The 15268-nt window shown below is 38.6% G+C and overlaps 1 protein-coding gene across 10 annotated transcripts in view; it reads right to left on the reverse strand.

The window, feature by feature from the left end:
- Positions 1 to 15268, reverse strand: part of LOC127355461 (teneurin-3) — a 361742-nt gene that overhangs the window by 306818 nt on the left and 39656 nt on the right. Inside the window, exon 1 of one of the 10 annotated variants that reach the window (XM_051386363.1) lies at positions 989 to 1023. The exons of 8 other annotated variants lie outside the window; for them this stretch is intronic. The gene's annotated coding sequence lies outside the window, so the exon portion shown is untranslated. Of the gene's footprint in view, positions 1 to 988; positions 1024 to 15268 lie in introns of those variants that run through there. One more of the 10 variants, XM_051386365.1, reaches the window with a different exon arrangement.

Here is a 15268-nt window from a genome sequence, read left to right on the forward strand (position 1 = left end):
TCCGATGGATGAAAATTGAGTCAACTAAGACTCTTCACATTGACGAATTGAGTTGACTATTAGGGGATAGTATGATTAATTGAATTTGCTGCCTGTTGTTTATGTGTTTTACTTTAACAGCTAGTTACAGTGCTGTGTATGAGAATGGGTTTTATATAGCTGTTTGATTGATTGATTTCTATGATTATTAAAAGATGCTGCTGAACAGCTCAGGGATCCTGATAAACTGTCAGATCCACTATGACACATCATTTCTAACGGAGCTGCTAGCACAACAACCACAGTTTTAACTAATCACATATGTATTACCACAGAACCCTGTGGTTGTTCCATTTTGCTTCCACACCAGAAATGAACTGCACCAAAGTCCGCTTGGAAGCCGTCTGTTTGACGACCTTCAAACCAGCAAAAACAAACTGAACACACCAAAGACCAACCAAAGTTTAAACAGAACCACAGATAAGGTGTGAAAGCTGTGCTTTTCTACACTACCAAGAGAGAGAAAGCCATAGAGACATACACAGACGTTGGTGCTTGTGTGTGTGCACATACGCATCTCACTGCATATTAGAACCCCACCAATAAATGGCCAGATATGCTGATATATTAGTCAGCCCATAAATGACAAGAAATCAAAGTACAGAAATGCCAAAGATATGTTGTGAAACAGTGTCTCCATTCTATAGTTTGTGCAAGAGACCAAGTGATGACAAGTATTTTTCACTGTAAAATGTCCTGCCCAGTGTATTTCTTATGGATTGTGTAAAGAAAATTAAAATCAGATTTTTTAAAACTCTGCCTCAAAGTCAAGCTATACTGTATACAGTAAGTACAGTCCATTAACCATTTAGCAAGTTGTATTGCATTATTTTCACTTTTGAGAGTACTAATACCACAGTGATTACAGCCCGTAGACAGAAAACATTCCACTTTGAAAAATACTTAATCTATCCAGACACAATGTTAAAAATAACTCTAACTAACTTACTCATAATGTTCGATCCCCGGCTCCTCTCATGTCAAAGTATCCTTGAGCAAGATACTGAACCCCAAATTGCTCCTGATGCTGTGCCTTGGTGTGTGAATGTGTATGAATGCATTAGTTTCTGTTTGATGGACTTTGCCATCACTGTGTGAATGTGTGTGAAAGGGTGAATGTGGCACGTAGTGTAAAAGCGCTTTGAGTGGTCGGAAGACTAGAAAGGCGCTATACAAGTACAGGTCCATTTACCATTTACCAATGACTAGCTGATAGTGAATTTGTATTTAGAATTTTAAGGTTAAGCAGACAGGCTGTTCATTCTGGGTCTTCCAAATTTACATGCAGAAATACAACAATAATCAATTAACTACCTAAACACGAAATGACAACTCTTTGACAACTTTGCTTTGCTTTACTAACAACTTTCTACTAACGGCACTTTTCTCACCTATGACTGTGACCATGTCCAATGCTGCCAGAGTATTAGCTCCTCTGCTATTGTGTGATGGTTTTTTGCACCTTGCGATGTGGCGGTGTTTGTACGAGGATAACGGTGCGTTTTTATTTACTGATGCCGCGCTCACTAAATGACCGGCCTGTTGGCGATACTCATCGAATATACAATGAAAAAAGTCCAGTGGCTTATTGACATAACTGGGGTGTAAGGTCTCCAGGTGCCGTCTTAATTTGTTTGGTTTCATGCTGTCTGCTGCCAGAGTTTTTAAACATAAAACACACACAGGTCTTTCCTCATTTCCGACTGTATTCACGGTAAACCCAAAGGCTATGTAGGCTTTGTCGTATTTCCTGGTCTTATTAAGTTTATGCCGGTTACCGTCACTTGCTGTTCTTGCCTCTGACGTCTCCTCCGTTTTTCTTTTTACTCCTGTCAGAAACTTCTCCATCTCTCCTCCTCCGTCAGTCCCCCCTGCCTGTCGCGCCCCCCCTGACATCTCACTGCACCCCCAGGGGGGCGCGCCCCACTATTTGAGAAGTACTGGTCTAGATGAAAGGGGTTAGGCTACTGAGAATGTTATTTTTCATTTGAATGTTTATGCCGCGGCCGGAAAATTAACGAGCAACATCATTGCGTTATAATCGATTATGGTCGGCCACTGCATCGATGCAGCATCGTCCATATCTGCATCGCGATGCATCGATTATTTGATTAATTTCAACACCTCTATTGCATACCATAACAAACCAAATCATGAAGTCAATACCCAATACATTCTTAATGTATTTCTACCGAAGAAAGTCACACTCTAAACAGGAGGAATCACTGTCAACAGCCGCTACTTTGCTATATGTGAAGATGTTTTCAGTGTCAAAAACCTGAGCAAAAGCTAAACTCATTAATTTAAATAGAAGTCAGATTCAAGGTAATAATTATGTGCAATTACTTCACATATCAAGAAGAAAAGGAACAATAAATTAAGTAAATTAAAGCATGTGTTTGGTAGCTTTTGAAGCATGAAAAAAGACACTTTTAACCTTTTTATTTTAAATAAATATGTAGGACTAATGAGATATATGATTATCTAAAAAGACGTTGTTGTAGCCTGGGAGCCATATGAATCTGCAAGCTCATATTCATATTTTAACCCTGACCCTGGAATCAAAAAGGCAATTGACAAAGAATTGGCCTGATAAGCAGAATTGAATATGGTGTCAATCAAATCTTACCAACTCCCATGCCTTAACATGAGTGAACATATTGCAGGCACCCAATGTAGTACAAACAGAACCACATGCATCCTCTGCATATACACACACTGCTTCCTTATCTTCAGGACTGGTCTGACTCTGAACCAATGTTACCACCTTCTCAACATATTTCACACTTGTTCGCTATCAATATTCAGATTGAATAAAAAAATATACCTGTTTGCCACATGAGGAAATGTACTGAGACAGAAGGGTTTCGGGAGCACCAGCGCAGGGAAGAAGCAGAGAGAACAGCATTTCTCTCATACAGACTCTACTGAACACATGTTCAACCTGTGACTGTCACAGGGACCGCTCTTACAGGTTAATCTTTAGGTTTCACTGTTTACAGAGAGTCAAGTATGCACCTGTAGTTCCATACAAAACCATTGCCAAAGACAGAATTGCCTTAAACAGAAGACTGCAATGTAAAATTCAGAACTATGAAATAATCCATCTATTGAATCCACACCAACTCAGTTAAGGTTCTGAGCAGCTGAAAGGACAGCAATCTGCCAAACTGTCTTCACCAGCATGACTCATTTCAGTACTTTTATAAGACGACTATATGTTATGAAAACAGCTTTGTTTACTTTCTCCTCACAAAACACCTCTATATGTCCATAGGGAAACCAGATAGATCATGTCACAAATATCCTTCAGTACATATAGGCAGTAAGTGATTTGTGTGCCTTGAATATTATGTTGTTATTATATTTGTTGTGTAATGGCAGGTACTAAAGATGCCTCATAAAATGCAGACAGTGTGAATCGGTTGTAAAAGCCAATTAAAGGGAAGTTTCAGTTTACTTTCTTTCTTGTAAGCTAATTTGTGTAGTTGGAGAACCCTCTCTTCAACAGACCACCAGAAGACCTATGCTCTCACTTTATCCTCTCCTCTATGAGAGACCTGCTTACTTCACAGCCCAGCTGGGCTCCCTGGGGACCTCTCTCTTCTCTCCCTCATTGGCCTGACACTCTGGAGCCCCGGTACCTCAGCATTGGCTCCCCTACATCAGAGCTTTTCTCCATCCTCCTCCACCTGTCTTGTCAATAAAATAAGTCCTCTGGGACACAGAATGTGCAGCAGTACGTTCTTTTATGTTCCATACAGAATTTCTTCACACCACAGTATCTTGTATTTATGTATGTTTTCCTGCTTTAAGGTATACTATTAAAGTTAAAGTGCTCAGTCTATCGTCTACAGAGAGAGTTGTTACTCTTTTGTCCAAGCAGGTTATTTTGTTTGTTTTATTCAAACTTGGGGGCTGTCAGTCTGAATTAATCTATAAATCAATCAAGTGATTCTTACAGTGCACCATACTGTATGAAAACCTTCCTCCTCAACATACTAAACTAAGCTACTAAAATTGAGGAGGATACTAGTGAGCCGAGCCATGCTGATGGGATAATCATGACACTGAAACATCTGAAAGGCAGTGTGTTGCAGTATTTTTGGTTCTGCACCGTAGATGGCAAAATTACCTGTTTGCTAACTTTGTAAAAAGCAGCTGCCTCCCACTACAACAAGAAATATGAGAACACACTATCTTTTTTGGCTCTGTTCTTCTCGTTCATACTTGACTTTTTGAAAAACTGACAGCCAACACACTACACACGGTGTAGATGGCTCTGTTATAACTCAGTATTGTGCTGTTTATGCGGGAGACGTTGCATTGCTGGAGCTCATTATTCCTGTGTATCATGCTTTCCAACAGTTTGTTCAGCGTTTCATGCTTTATTGTTGAAATGCATTCAGGTGCAAATGCTGCTGTATCTGGAACTTTTACAATATAATGTGACAATTCACAACTCGGATAGAGTAGAATTAAGACTGAAAAAGCATCACATTGATGTGGTCATAAAAACGGCATTTTATTTATTTCCATTCACATTGTACTAATTAACTATGGGTGTAAGAAAATATTGAAAAAAATATATTGTGGTACGTAAATATTTGATGTTGTTTTGTGATATTGTATCAATTCTCTAAAATATTCTACCATTTTTTGCCTTCAATCCCCAACCGTAGGATAGCAGATAGCAGTGCTGCAATTGTAAACTGAGGGCTCGTGGATGTAACAGGGACTGTAAATACAAATAAAGAAATAAAAAACTGTTTTTAAACTTTGATGCATATGCTGGTGCATTCTTTATATTATCATTATTATTATTATTATTATTATTATTATTATTATCATGATACGTATCGTATCGCCACATTCTTTCCAATATACAGCCCTATAATTAACTGTTATCAAAACAACACTATTCAGGTTTTTAAATAAGATATGAAATACATGTTTCTAGACATGAAGAATAGTTGTCGTAGCCTGGGAATAGAAGCCAAGAAAAAGGTAAGCCTAGAACAAGTTTTAACCAATCAATTTATCTTGTGACAATGTAATGCTGGGTCTCACATCAAAAAAGGCGAATGCAGAAGTGAGTAGCATCCATATACAAGCTATCGCATCTATCGCAGTTTATCATCCACTGCCAAATAATACATGCACTGAGCAACCACTGCTGAACAACCGCAACTTGCATTACTAAGAAAAACTTTGCAAATAAGATGCAAACAACAAGAGTCTGATGCCAGGGTCTCACACAATGCTGAAACAGGCCTCAGTGTCACCTTCTGCCACACTCTGGCGTCCCACTGTCTTCTGCCACTGGGGGCTCTAACCTTTGCTGTGTCCACCAACTCTCTGAGCACAGGTCAACGTGAGCCCACTGCTGCGGTCAGACTTTAATTGACCTGCCTCTCCTGCCATCTGGAACTCCCACAAGGGATTGTCATCCATTTCCCTACACCACCAACACCCATAGAACAAAGCTGAAAACAAAAGCCTTATCAGCCCATCCAAATGGCACAGAATATCACCCTGAAAAATACGGCATCACTTGCCAATAAGCTAGGGAGCTTACACAAAAACAGGTGACCCAAAGCACCCTGCCTGTAGCGCTGTCTGTCAGCCGCAGTCTGTCTAGAAACTGGTCCCTTCCACACCTGGTGAGAAGACTGAGTGTGTACCCCTCTCTTGGTTGTTTTGCCCTACAGTTAGTTTCCAGTCCACCAGGGTTTGCTGATGTCACACTATCAACAGTTTTAGTCGAGGCAGTCTCGACACTAAAAAAAGACAGTGTTTTACGCCACCTAGAGAAAAATGCCAAATGTTTAGTAAATGGCGCTGACAGGAATAAAGGAACACAATTAAAACCAAAAATGATAAGAGAGTAAAACCAAACATCCATTCGAACATTATGAACAAACTGCCTTTTTCTAGCTGCTACAGACATTAAATTCACTGCAATAAGACATTCTTGTGATTCCATTACGTTCCATTAACTTCATTGATAAATTAGAGATGCACAATGTGGATTTTTTTTTCAGCTGTCTGTCATGGGCGATACGGATAAGATAATCACTAATTTCCCATTTTTGTATTTTAAAAAGAATATAATAATAATTAATAATTTATCTGTCCCGATAATTATTGTGCATCCGGACTTCAAATAATTACCAAAACCTCAAGTTTCAGTCCAACCTCTCTCCGTCTGTCCCTTCGCATTCTCCCTCTCTATAGCCTACACTCTGTATTTTTTTCTCTTTCTTCGTCCTTTTCTCTCACTCTCTTGTTAAATTACAATTATAAGTCAGCATCTCATCTCATTTCCAAAGCTGGCAAGTGTCAAATCCTTGTCCAATCCTGGGTGAAAGGAGGATCAACTAACATGCATACATTCAGACTGACGGCAGACGCGGAACAATGAACAGGGTGAAGGAGTAGAGCACAATCCACCTATTGTTTCATAGCAGCAATGGCTAAAAAATAAATACCATTCCTACCAGGATCAATATCAGCCATTGTCCCTGCTGTCCCTAAATAACTGACTGTACTGTTACTGTTATTCATAGAGAAGAAATGGAGTGTCACCTTTTACTGAATTCCACTGAAACTAAAGTGGATCTGATGGGACTCTAACAGCTCTGAATATTTCTAATTCGAGACACAGCGGTTTAACTGTGAAGTGCAGGGCAAAAAATGACATATAATGCTCAACTCAAGTAAAGGCAAAATTGCTTGTGTAAAAATATACACAGATAGGTCAGTTTAAGTGCATGCTGAGTAAATGTAAGTAAACAACATCTATAGGATACAAAATAAAGTACAGTAACAATTCAAGGTATACACTTAAAAAAACATCACATCATCCACTGCTGTGAACCGCACCACAAAGCCCTTATGTCCAAACCAACTATCAATTCCTTTTCTATAGACGGACATTACAGCCTGCGCATACAGCAACTGCCAACTGCCAACGGAGGAAGAAAATCAATCTAACGAAAATGTCCAATAAATTAAAATTAAAAGAGCTATGGACACTGTAGCAATAAGCAATATTAGACAACATAAATTATATAACCTGCTACTTAATAATACAGAATAAAGCATCACCGAGTTGGACAACACAGAGATCCTAATTCCTCATTGTATGATGCAAGATTAAGTGTATGAGGTTCATTACAGGCAGCTGCTCAGTGTTTATGGGACACTCCGCCTTTGAAATGAACTACATTTTACTAGTTTTTACTCTAACATAACATTACTTTGGCCACAGCGCATATGTACGTAAGTTCAAATTAAGTAGAATTTTTGTTTAACAGAAAATTCATCCTCTCATCTATTAAAAGAAGTAGCAGAAAATGTTTGTAGCATGTACAATTAATATTGCTGTGCATGTATTTGTTAACCACAACAAAAATAAATATTTCCTTGTAAGAATACTGCTCCAGAAAATACTCACTTACATACATGTTACGGACTGATTTGCAGTACATATATGGCTTATACAGATTAATTATGAAAACAGATGATTATATGAACAGATTCCAAAATCAGCTCAATTAGCAGTTAGAATCATGCTAAAATCACATATGCTATCATAAGTTCCTGTTCCAAGCTCCAGAGTCCGCTTAGAAGCAGACCGCTGGTGATCTCAGTCCAGTTGTTTTATCCCAGTGCCCGGCCGACCATTCACCATTACCATTTACCAAATCTTTATTATTATGTATTACTATACTTGTAAATGAACTGCATTTATAGTGATTTTATTTTACAACTTGCCTCTCATTCACCCATTCACTTACACACACACACACACACACACACACACACACACCCATTCACACACACACACACACACACACACACACACACACACACACCTATAGCAGAACTGGGAGTGTCTATTGTCTATAATGAAATGAAAATGAAAATTCAGCAATTCTGAGAATAAAAGAGGAAATAATATTTCATGATCATGAATTTATTTTACAATAATTTCACAAATATTAAGTCCATTTATACATTTTTCACAATAAGTATTTCTTAAAGTCTTCTTTCACTTAAATTTGACACAAGGTTTACTGCTGAAAATGAAGAATTATCTTACTAAAAATGAGCTCTACAGTCAAGGACAGAGGAGACAACAGTGATATTCAGATTAAAGAGGCAGTGGAAAGCGAGAGAAGAGACTGACAAAGGATGAAAGCAAAATGTAAGGGCAAAGGTCAAAGAAGTGCTAGTAGATGTAGTGAAGGGTTCTCTGCTACATGCACTGCACATGAAAATGTAAATTCATGCTGGTACACGCTATCTATCGCTTCCCATGTTCCCTTGTGCTCTTGAGACACTGGGCTGAGAGCATGGTGTAGGCCCATGGACAATTCTACAAGCATACAGTATACCACATACTTATACTAGTGTTTAAGCCTGGCTGAGCACCAATGAGCCTGCTTTTAATGTAACAAACCAGCCAGCAAGAGGCACACACAACCAATGTGCCGAAACACACTCACTGTGTGTGTGACACTCACAAACACATTGTGGCTGTATGTTTCTTTGCTGGGTGGCTGGTTAGATTATGAACACTGTCATTGTTGTGTGTTTGTGTCTACACATTTACATATCCACAAGCACAAATATATTGTGTGTTATTATTTTTTGTTGCGTTTCCTTAACCTTAAAGAACCTTCTTCAGCATCAGCATAGCTAAGAACTGTTGATACTGATTAAACAGTAAAGAAGCGGAGTCTTGTGTATGTTTTTTTTTTTCATGTGTACTGTGTATGCCATGTCAACAATACATTTACATTACCCTGCAGTGGGCAAAAAGGTCAGATTCTGATAGGAGTCAAAGGTCACAAGATAAAATTAAGCAAAATAATAAATTGAATCAAAGTTTTTTTTATAGTAAAAGTAAATATATTAAAATTGACAGAATAGCCAAATTTAAACAGCTCTAATGAGTAGGGCTGCAGAATTCATTGAAATATTACTGAAATTGCAATATGGCAAGGTGCAATATCCAAATCGCAGAAGCGGCAATTTGTTTGATAAAAGGTAAAATGTGACAAACAGCATTATAATGAAGTACTGTGGTGCTGCATAGATGCCCTGGCAGACAAAATGTTTTCTCCAGATATAAGAAAACATGTTTGTTTGGTACCGACCAGAACAACATATTTCACATTGTCATGACTTTTTTTTTGTGATGCAAAAATGACCATTCCCATTAATTGTGACTAATATTGCAATTGCAGTACCTGTCAAAATAATAATGTGATTTTTACGATATTGTGCTGTTCTGCTAATGAGGAATAAATAATCAATGATATGGATGGATCAGTCCGATACTGACTCAAATAGCTGGATTGGATATTGTGACACTGCAGCCGATCTATTACATTCAATTCTATGTTTATGTCTACATTGAATAATAGATAATGCGTCAGCAGCACACCACTAAAAGAAGAAGATGGGTGCCTTGCAGGAAGCTTACAACAAACATGTCAGCTTTGGAGGTATTTTGCTTAGAAGCAGACCGCTGGCGGTCTCAGCCTGTTGTTTTGTCCCACATCCAAGTCCCCAAATGAGCCGCACCAAGGTGGTCAACCCTCCTAGTTTTGAAGTAACTGCTCAAAACAAGACGTGTGTGAATACACCCGTAGAGAGAGAGTGGAATATGTTGCACATGTTGCCTGTCAGAAGATAAACTGTTGTGAATTAATGATGTCTAATTATAGTACATAGCAATGTTGTCAAGAATAGTTAAATCAAATAAATAAATAATGCTACATGATAAATACAAGACAAATTGACCTTGTGATCAGTGATCGGTATCAGGTGATACGGCTTCCAGCTATCAGCAATCTGCCCTAAAAATCCAAATCTGAGCTCCCTTAGATTTTATATACCGTATTTTCATCATAGGCAATCTATCTGTTTTTTGAGACCCTCGCCAAACTCAAAATTGTGTTCCTTGAGCTCAGGTCTCTTTTTGGGGGAGTTAGGCCCCCTGATTCTCCTGTAATTCACTGATTTGAATTCACTGACACTTACGCTATACAAATCATTTTACAGTGTGCAACTGGAAACAGGAGTGTTGGGAATTGGATTAAGGCAAGATTATTAATAATAGCCTGAACAATTGGGATGCCCGGTTAGCTCAGCTGGTGCCCCATGTACTGGGCTGAGTCCTTGCTGCAGCGGCCCAGGGTTCGAATCCGACCTGGAGCCCTTTGCTGCGTGTCATCCCCTCTCTCTACCCCCCATTTCCTATCTATCTTCAGCTGTCACCATCAAGTAAAGGCAATAAAAGCCCCCAAAAAATACTTAAAAAAGAAAATAATAGCCTGACCGGGATCACAGCATCTGTGGGTTGGGATGGTAAACAAAGTCAACTTGTTTTGCTGATGGTGGCTAACACCAAGCCTGCTCTCCTTGCAGGTTAACGTCCCCAAGTCCCCTGTAAACACTGACAAACTGCGCTGGTCTTACAAGCTGTCATCTTTCCCCCTCGCTGGTTTAACTATATCTGGGCGCAGGGAGAGGGGGGCTGCTGAGCTGTGACTGTCTGCCGGAGCTGCTCCCTCTAGTGGCGGGTGTCTGTCTAACATCTCTGCAACAGTAACTGGCGTTGTATTATGAAGGCCAACATTGATAAAGCATTAATGATAATTTAACCAATGAGTATTTCCAAAGGTAACTATATATGTATGTGTGTGTATATATATATATATATGTAATTTTTCTATTATTCACGTCAGGTCTTTTAACTTCTTTATATTCTTCAAACACAGGTCTGCTGTATTAAGCCTAATACCTCTCCCCAAAGTGAGCAGAATGTAAAGTGTAAATTTGATCCAAATAAGTTGAGCTGGTTAAATTTCTCAGTGACTTATGTATAATAATACTAAGTTAAATAACATTTTAAATAAATACACTTTTTTGTGTTAATCTGCAGCAGATCTTCCTCATTGTGTTCAAATATGATTCCGAATACCATTATTCGTACTGAATTTTAAAATCATGACCAAATTACCATCCTGCACACTATAGGCACACCGCTATTTACTATTGTTAATACACAGAACCATGTTTGTCAGTAAAGGTGACAAGAAAGACAATGGTACAAATATTCAGATCTTTCCCTCAAAAAGAAGGCACAGCACGGCCCCACCACTGCTGACTGCTGCTGTGCATCCAAAGCCTGCTCTCAACTGAGGTGGTGGAACTGGGAGCTGCAAATATTAACAAGTTATTTCGACCATCTTCTTTATCCTGGTGTTGTATCTATCACCTACTTTTTCCCAAAAATTGTGTCCTCTTGTATTCCTGCAATTTTATCTCTATTTCTAACAGCCCCCAACAGACAATTATTAAAATAGTTAACACGTATTTTTATTTTTACTTCCAAATATCAAATATGTGATGAATAATACATTTTATTTTACTTTCAAATTGCCCCCACCAAAACTATAAAAAAAAAATTCTATGTTGTGGAGGTAGAGTGGCCTGTCCTGGGGCTGGTAGAGAGCCACACTGGGACAGTAAACCAGTGCATAAAGAGCAAAAAACACACGCAGATACACACACACACACACACACACACACACACACACACACACACACACACACACACACACTACAATTCTCCTTCCAAATTCAGTGTAAATTTTGTAAATTTTGCTTTAAGTAATAAATATGACACAATAGGAAAGTGTACTAGATATTTGATTTTACTTTTATACAGCCAAAACAAAAGAGATAAACACGTTGATTGAGTCAAAAAATGTACGGGGGGGGGTTGACCCTGGAGTAGGTATAGTTCCATGTCACCAATAATGACCAGTTTAATGTTATGTCTAATGGACCTTTAATTAGCTATAGCACATGTCATCTACAGTTTTAAATACTAGAACACTGCATAAACAGGTAAAACAGTACATGAATATATCACTCTTTTCATAGAACCACACACACATAAAACGGTGCTGAAAAGTCAAATACAAATGTATTGTGATGGATGTCATGGATGCAGCTGGCAAGCAAGTCATTCTCCAGTTCCAGATTAACATGGGCAATAATCTAAAGTAAAAGCTCAAATAATAAATTGAACTTCATTGCAATTTACACTGAAACAAAACTGAGGAACTTTCTACCAGATTTTTGCAGCAGTGACTGCCTGACAGATCTGGTGCACGGAACTCTGACAGAACTAAAACATTTTGTTTCTCACACTCACACAGAAGCTTCGCTGTTGGACAAAGGGTCCATTTATGAAACTCCAGGTAGCTTTCATCAGCTGGATCTTCAGTATGAGCACTCCCTGGACAATACCCGCACACACACACACACAAACACACACTGCGGATGAATCTTCAGTTTGAGGGCTATCATTGAAAATATACACACACAGTGGAAACAGCCCACAAGGTACATATGCACACAGAAATACACACAGCATACTTTCAAGTATGTACAAAAGCATACACAGACACATACCCCACACACACACACACACACACACACACACACACACACACACACACACACACACACACAGTCGCTCAGTTGTTAATATGCGTGGACTGACATGCATGGTCACACTCATACACACCATATCTTGCAAAATACACAAAAGCATGCTAGCCCAGTGTCATCTCCCACTGACAAGTGTATGTGTGTTGGTTGTTGCTGTACTGTCTGTTTGTGGCTGGTTGTCTTAATATATTCACAGATACGTGCATGCACATGTACAGACACATACAGTATATATACTATGTCTGTTTTTTTTCAATGAGTATGCATAATTCAATCAACTCATGATGGAGTAGATGTATGCACATGCACATTATATATACATACAAAATGTGTAGTTTGCTGATTTCTTTAAAAACTGAGTCCCTTTCATACATGCAGGAATCATTTTATTTAATAGTGACCAAGATTGAATTTGCACTGAGATTACTTGTAATGTGTTTGTGGAATGTATGGATTTCTCATGTTTGCTTTTGTGTATAGATTATGATGTTCGTATGATTAACTGGTGATCAACCACACATACAAAAATAACCAGCATTTGTAAATAAATATACTTTCATATATATGGAACCCATTTAAAGAGGAGTGTCCAGGTTGATTAAACATGTATATATAGTAAAACGTGTACTTGTTGAAGACAGAATTGTCTTAAAAAAAAAAAGAATAAAAAAGACATTTAATTGTGGCATGCATTGTAAAAGTTTACGGTGGGAAGCTCTAACGGCGACACTCAAAGTCGATGTGAAACAATGCATCCATGCTGCCTTTTTTTTACAATAAAATGAGCCATAGATAAATGCAGGAAAAAAAAGATTATGTGGATTGTAACTCTACATTAAAAGGAAAAACCGAAGCAACTTACAGTACTTTCAAAATACTTCTTCTGTTGTTCAGTGAGGGGGCTGCCTGAGCCATCTGTGAAACTAACAGCGGGTCGACAGTACACTTCCATAGTGCTACAGGGTCTGTGCAAACACCACTCACAATTCATTTTACCTTCCTCCTCAGCCTGCTCTTGTTAACAGTACAGACTAAAACAAGCACAGTTTCCACACTTAAGCTATCACTCAATATGCACTGAACTCACATGGCTTTATTTGTGTGCACCCATTGTAGTCTGGAGGTAAGATATGATGACAAGATGACTCCAGACCTTCACAGACAATACATACATGAAAATACTGTGCAGTCTGTATCGCATACATCCATACATACTGTATAACCAAAATTCCATATACACATTCTTGAGCAACCGTCAGTCTCAGATGGTAAAAGGACCTGTACTTGTATAGCGCCTTTCTAGTCTTCCGACCACTCAAAGCCCTTTCACACACATTCACTCAGCGATGGCAAAGCCCATCGAACAGAATCTAACTCATTCATACACATTCACACACTGATGCACAGCATCGGGAGAAATTTGGGGTTCAGTATCTTGCTCAAGGATACTTCGACATGTGGCGGGAGGAACCAGGGATCGAACCAACAACCCTCTGATTAGGGGACGACCCGCTCTGCACCACAGCCACCCTTCACTGTGTCAATATTATATTTATATAAATATATCAGCTAGCTCTAAAATATGTGCATTGCACCTTACATGGGCAGCAATTCTAAGAGTTTACACTATAGCAGAGGTTCCCAACCAGGGGTCGCCAAAGTTTCACAGATGGTCGCGAGGCCTTCTTGATTTTAGGGGTGTAAAAGGGGTTTAACGTGTATGGTTGAGACCTGCTCTATTTCAAAAGTGTCCTGAATTTCTTTCATGACTTGGAGCTATACAAAAAAACAATTATTGAACTCAATTAAATTTTTTTTTTAAGGATTTAAATACACAGTAGGCCATTATATCAGCATTGCATTCACTTCTGTGAAGAAAACTAAATGCAATTTTTTTTTAATGTTTAGATTATTATTTAAGATCTAAGGGGTCTCTTCAGGACTGCACTATACAACACTTCTGCTTCTATACAAGCAGGCAGCCATCTGATTGCATCTCTCGTCATTAGCATTAAATGATGATGATGAACTGAACAACCCAGCTTCTTTACCTTTACTTATCAAAACCATTTGATCAATGACACCTGCAGCGCAGATACAGCCAGTTTAAAGACAACAAAAATGACATTAAGATTGTTATTAATGAAAAAGGTTCATGGATTGGTTTACTCAAGGTCACAGTTAACACACTTTTCACCTTCACAGTACCTAGTGACAGCTACACTTTGTTGTACTGTAACTACAGATTTCTAAACCACGTCGCTGCAATTTTGCCATAATGGTACAGCCCATGCAAGATTTTCCCTTAACTTTAATTTGAATATTGTTTCTATGTATTAACATAATAACCATAGATTGTATTAAAAGGCCAGGCACAGGAAGCTGGGAAGGCAAGACAAAAAGTCAAACACTAAACTGAAATACATGGGTCAAAGCAGTGGGTGGGTTCACCAATAAAGTGACAGAAAAATTCTAAATAGAGTGTGTATTTTAAAATACTACGCAAGTGCACAAAAACCTACTGTACATTTTACATGAGGACAATATTATACACAGGACCTTCATGGGTTACTACCAAAACAGTGCTGGTAGAAATGCAAGAGACAGGGAAGATGTGAAGGAGATAGAAAGCCAGGCAGCGTCTACCTCGCCGATTTCACTGAAGTGGGAAATTCTGAGGTTACAGTAT

Source organism: Dicentrarchus labrax, unplaced genomic scaffold, assembly GCF_905237075.1.
Source record: "Dicentrarchus labrax unplaced genomic scaffold, dlabrax2021, whole genome shotgun sequence".
NCBI classification, from domain to species: Eukaryota; Metazoa; Chordata; class Actinopteri; family Moronidae; genus Dicentrarchus; species Dicentrarchus labrax.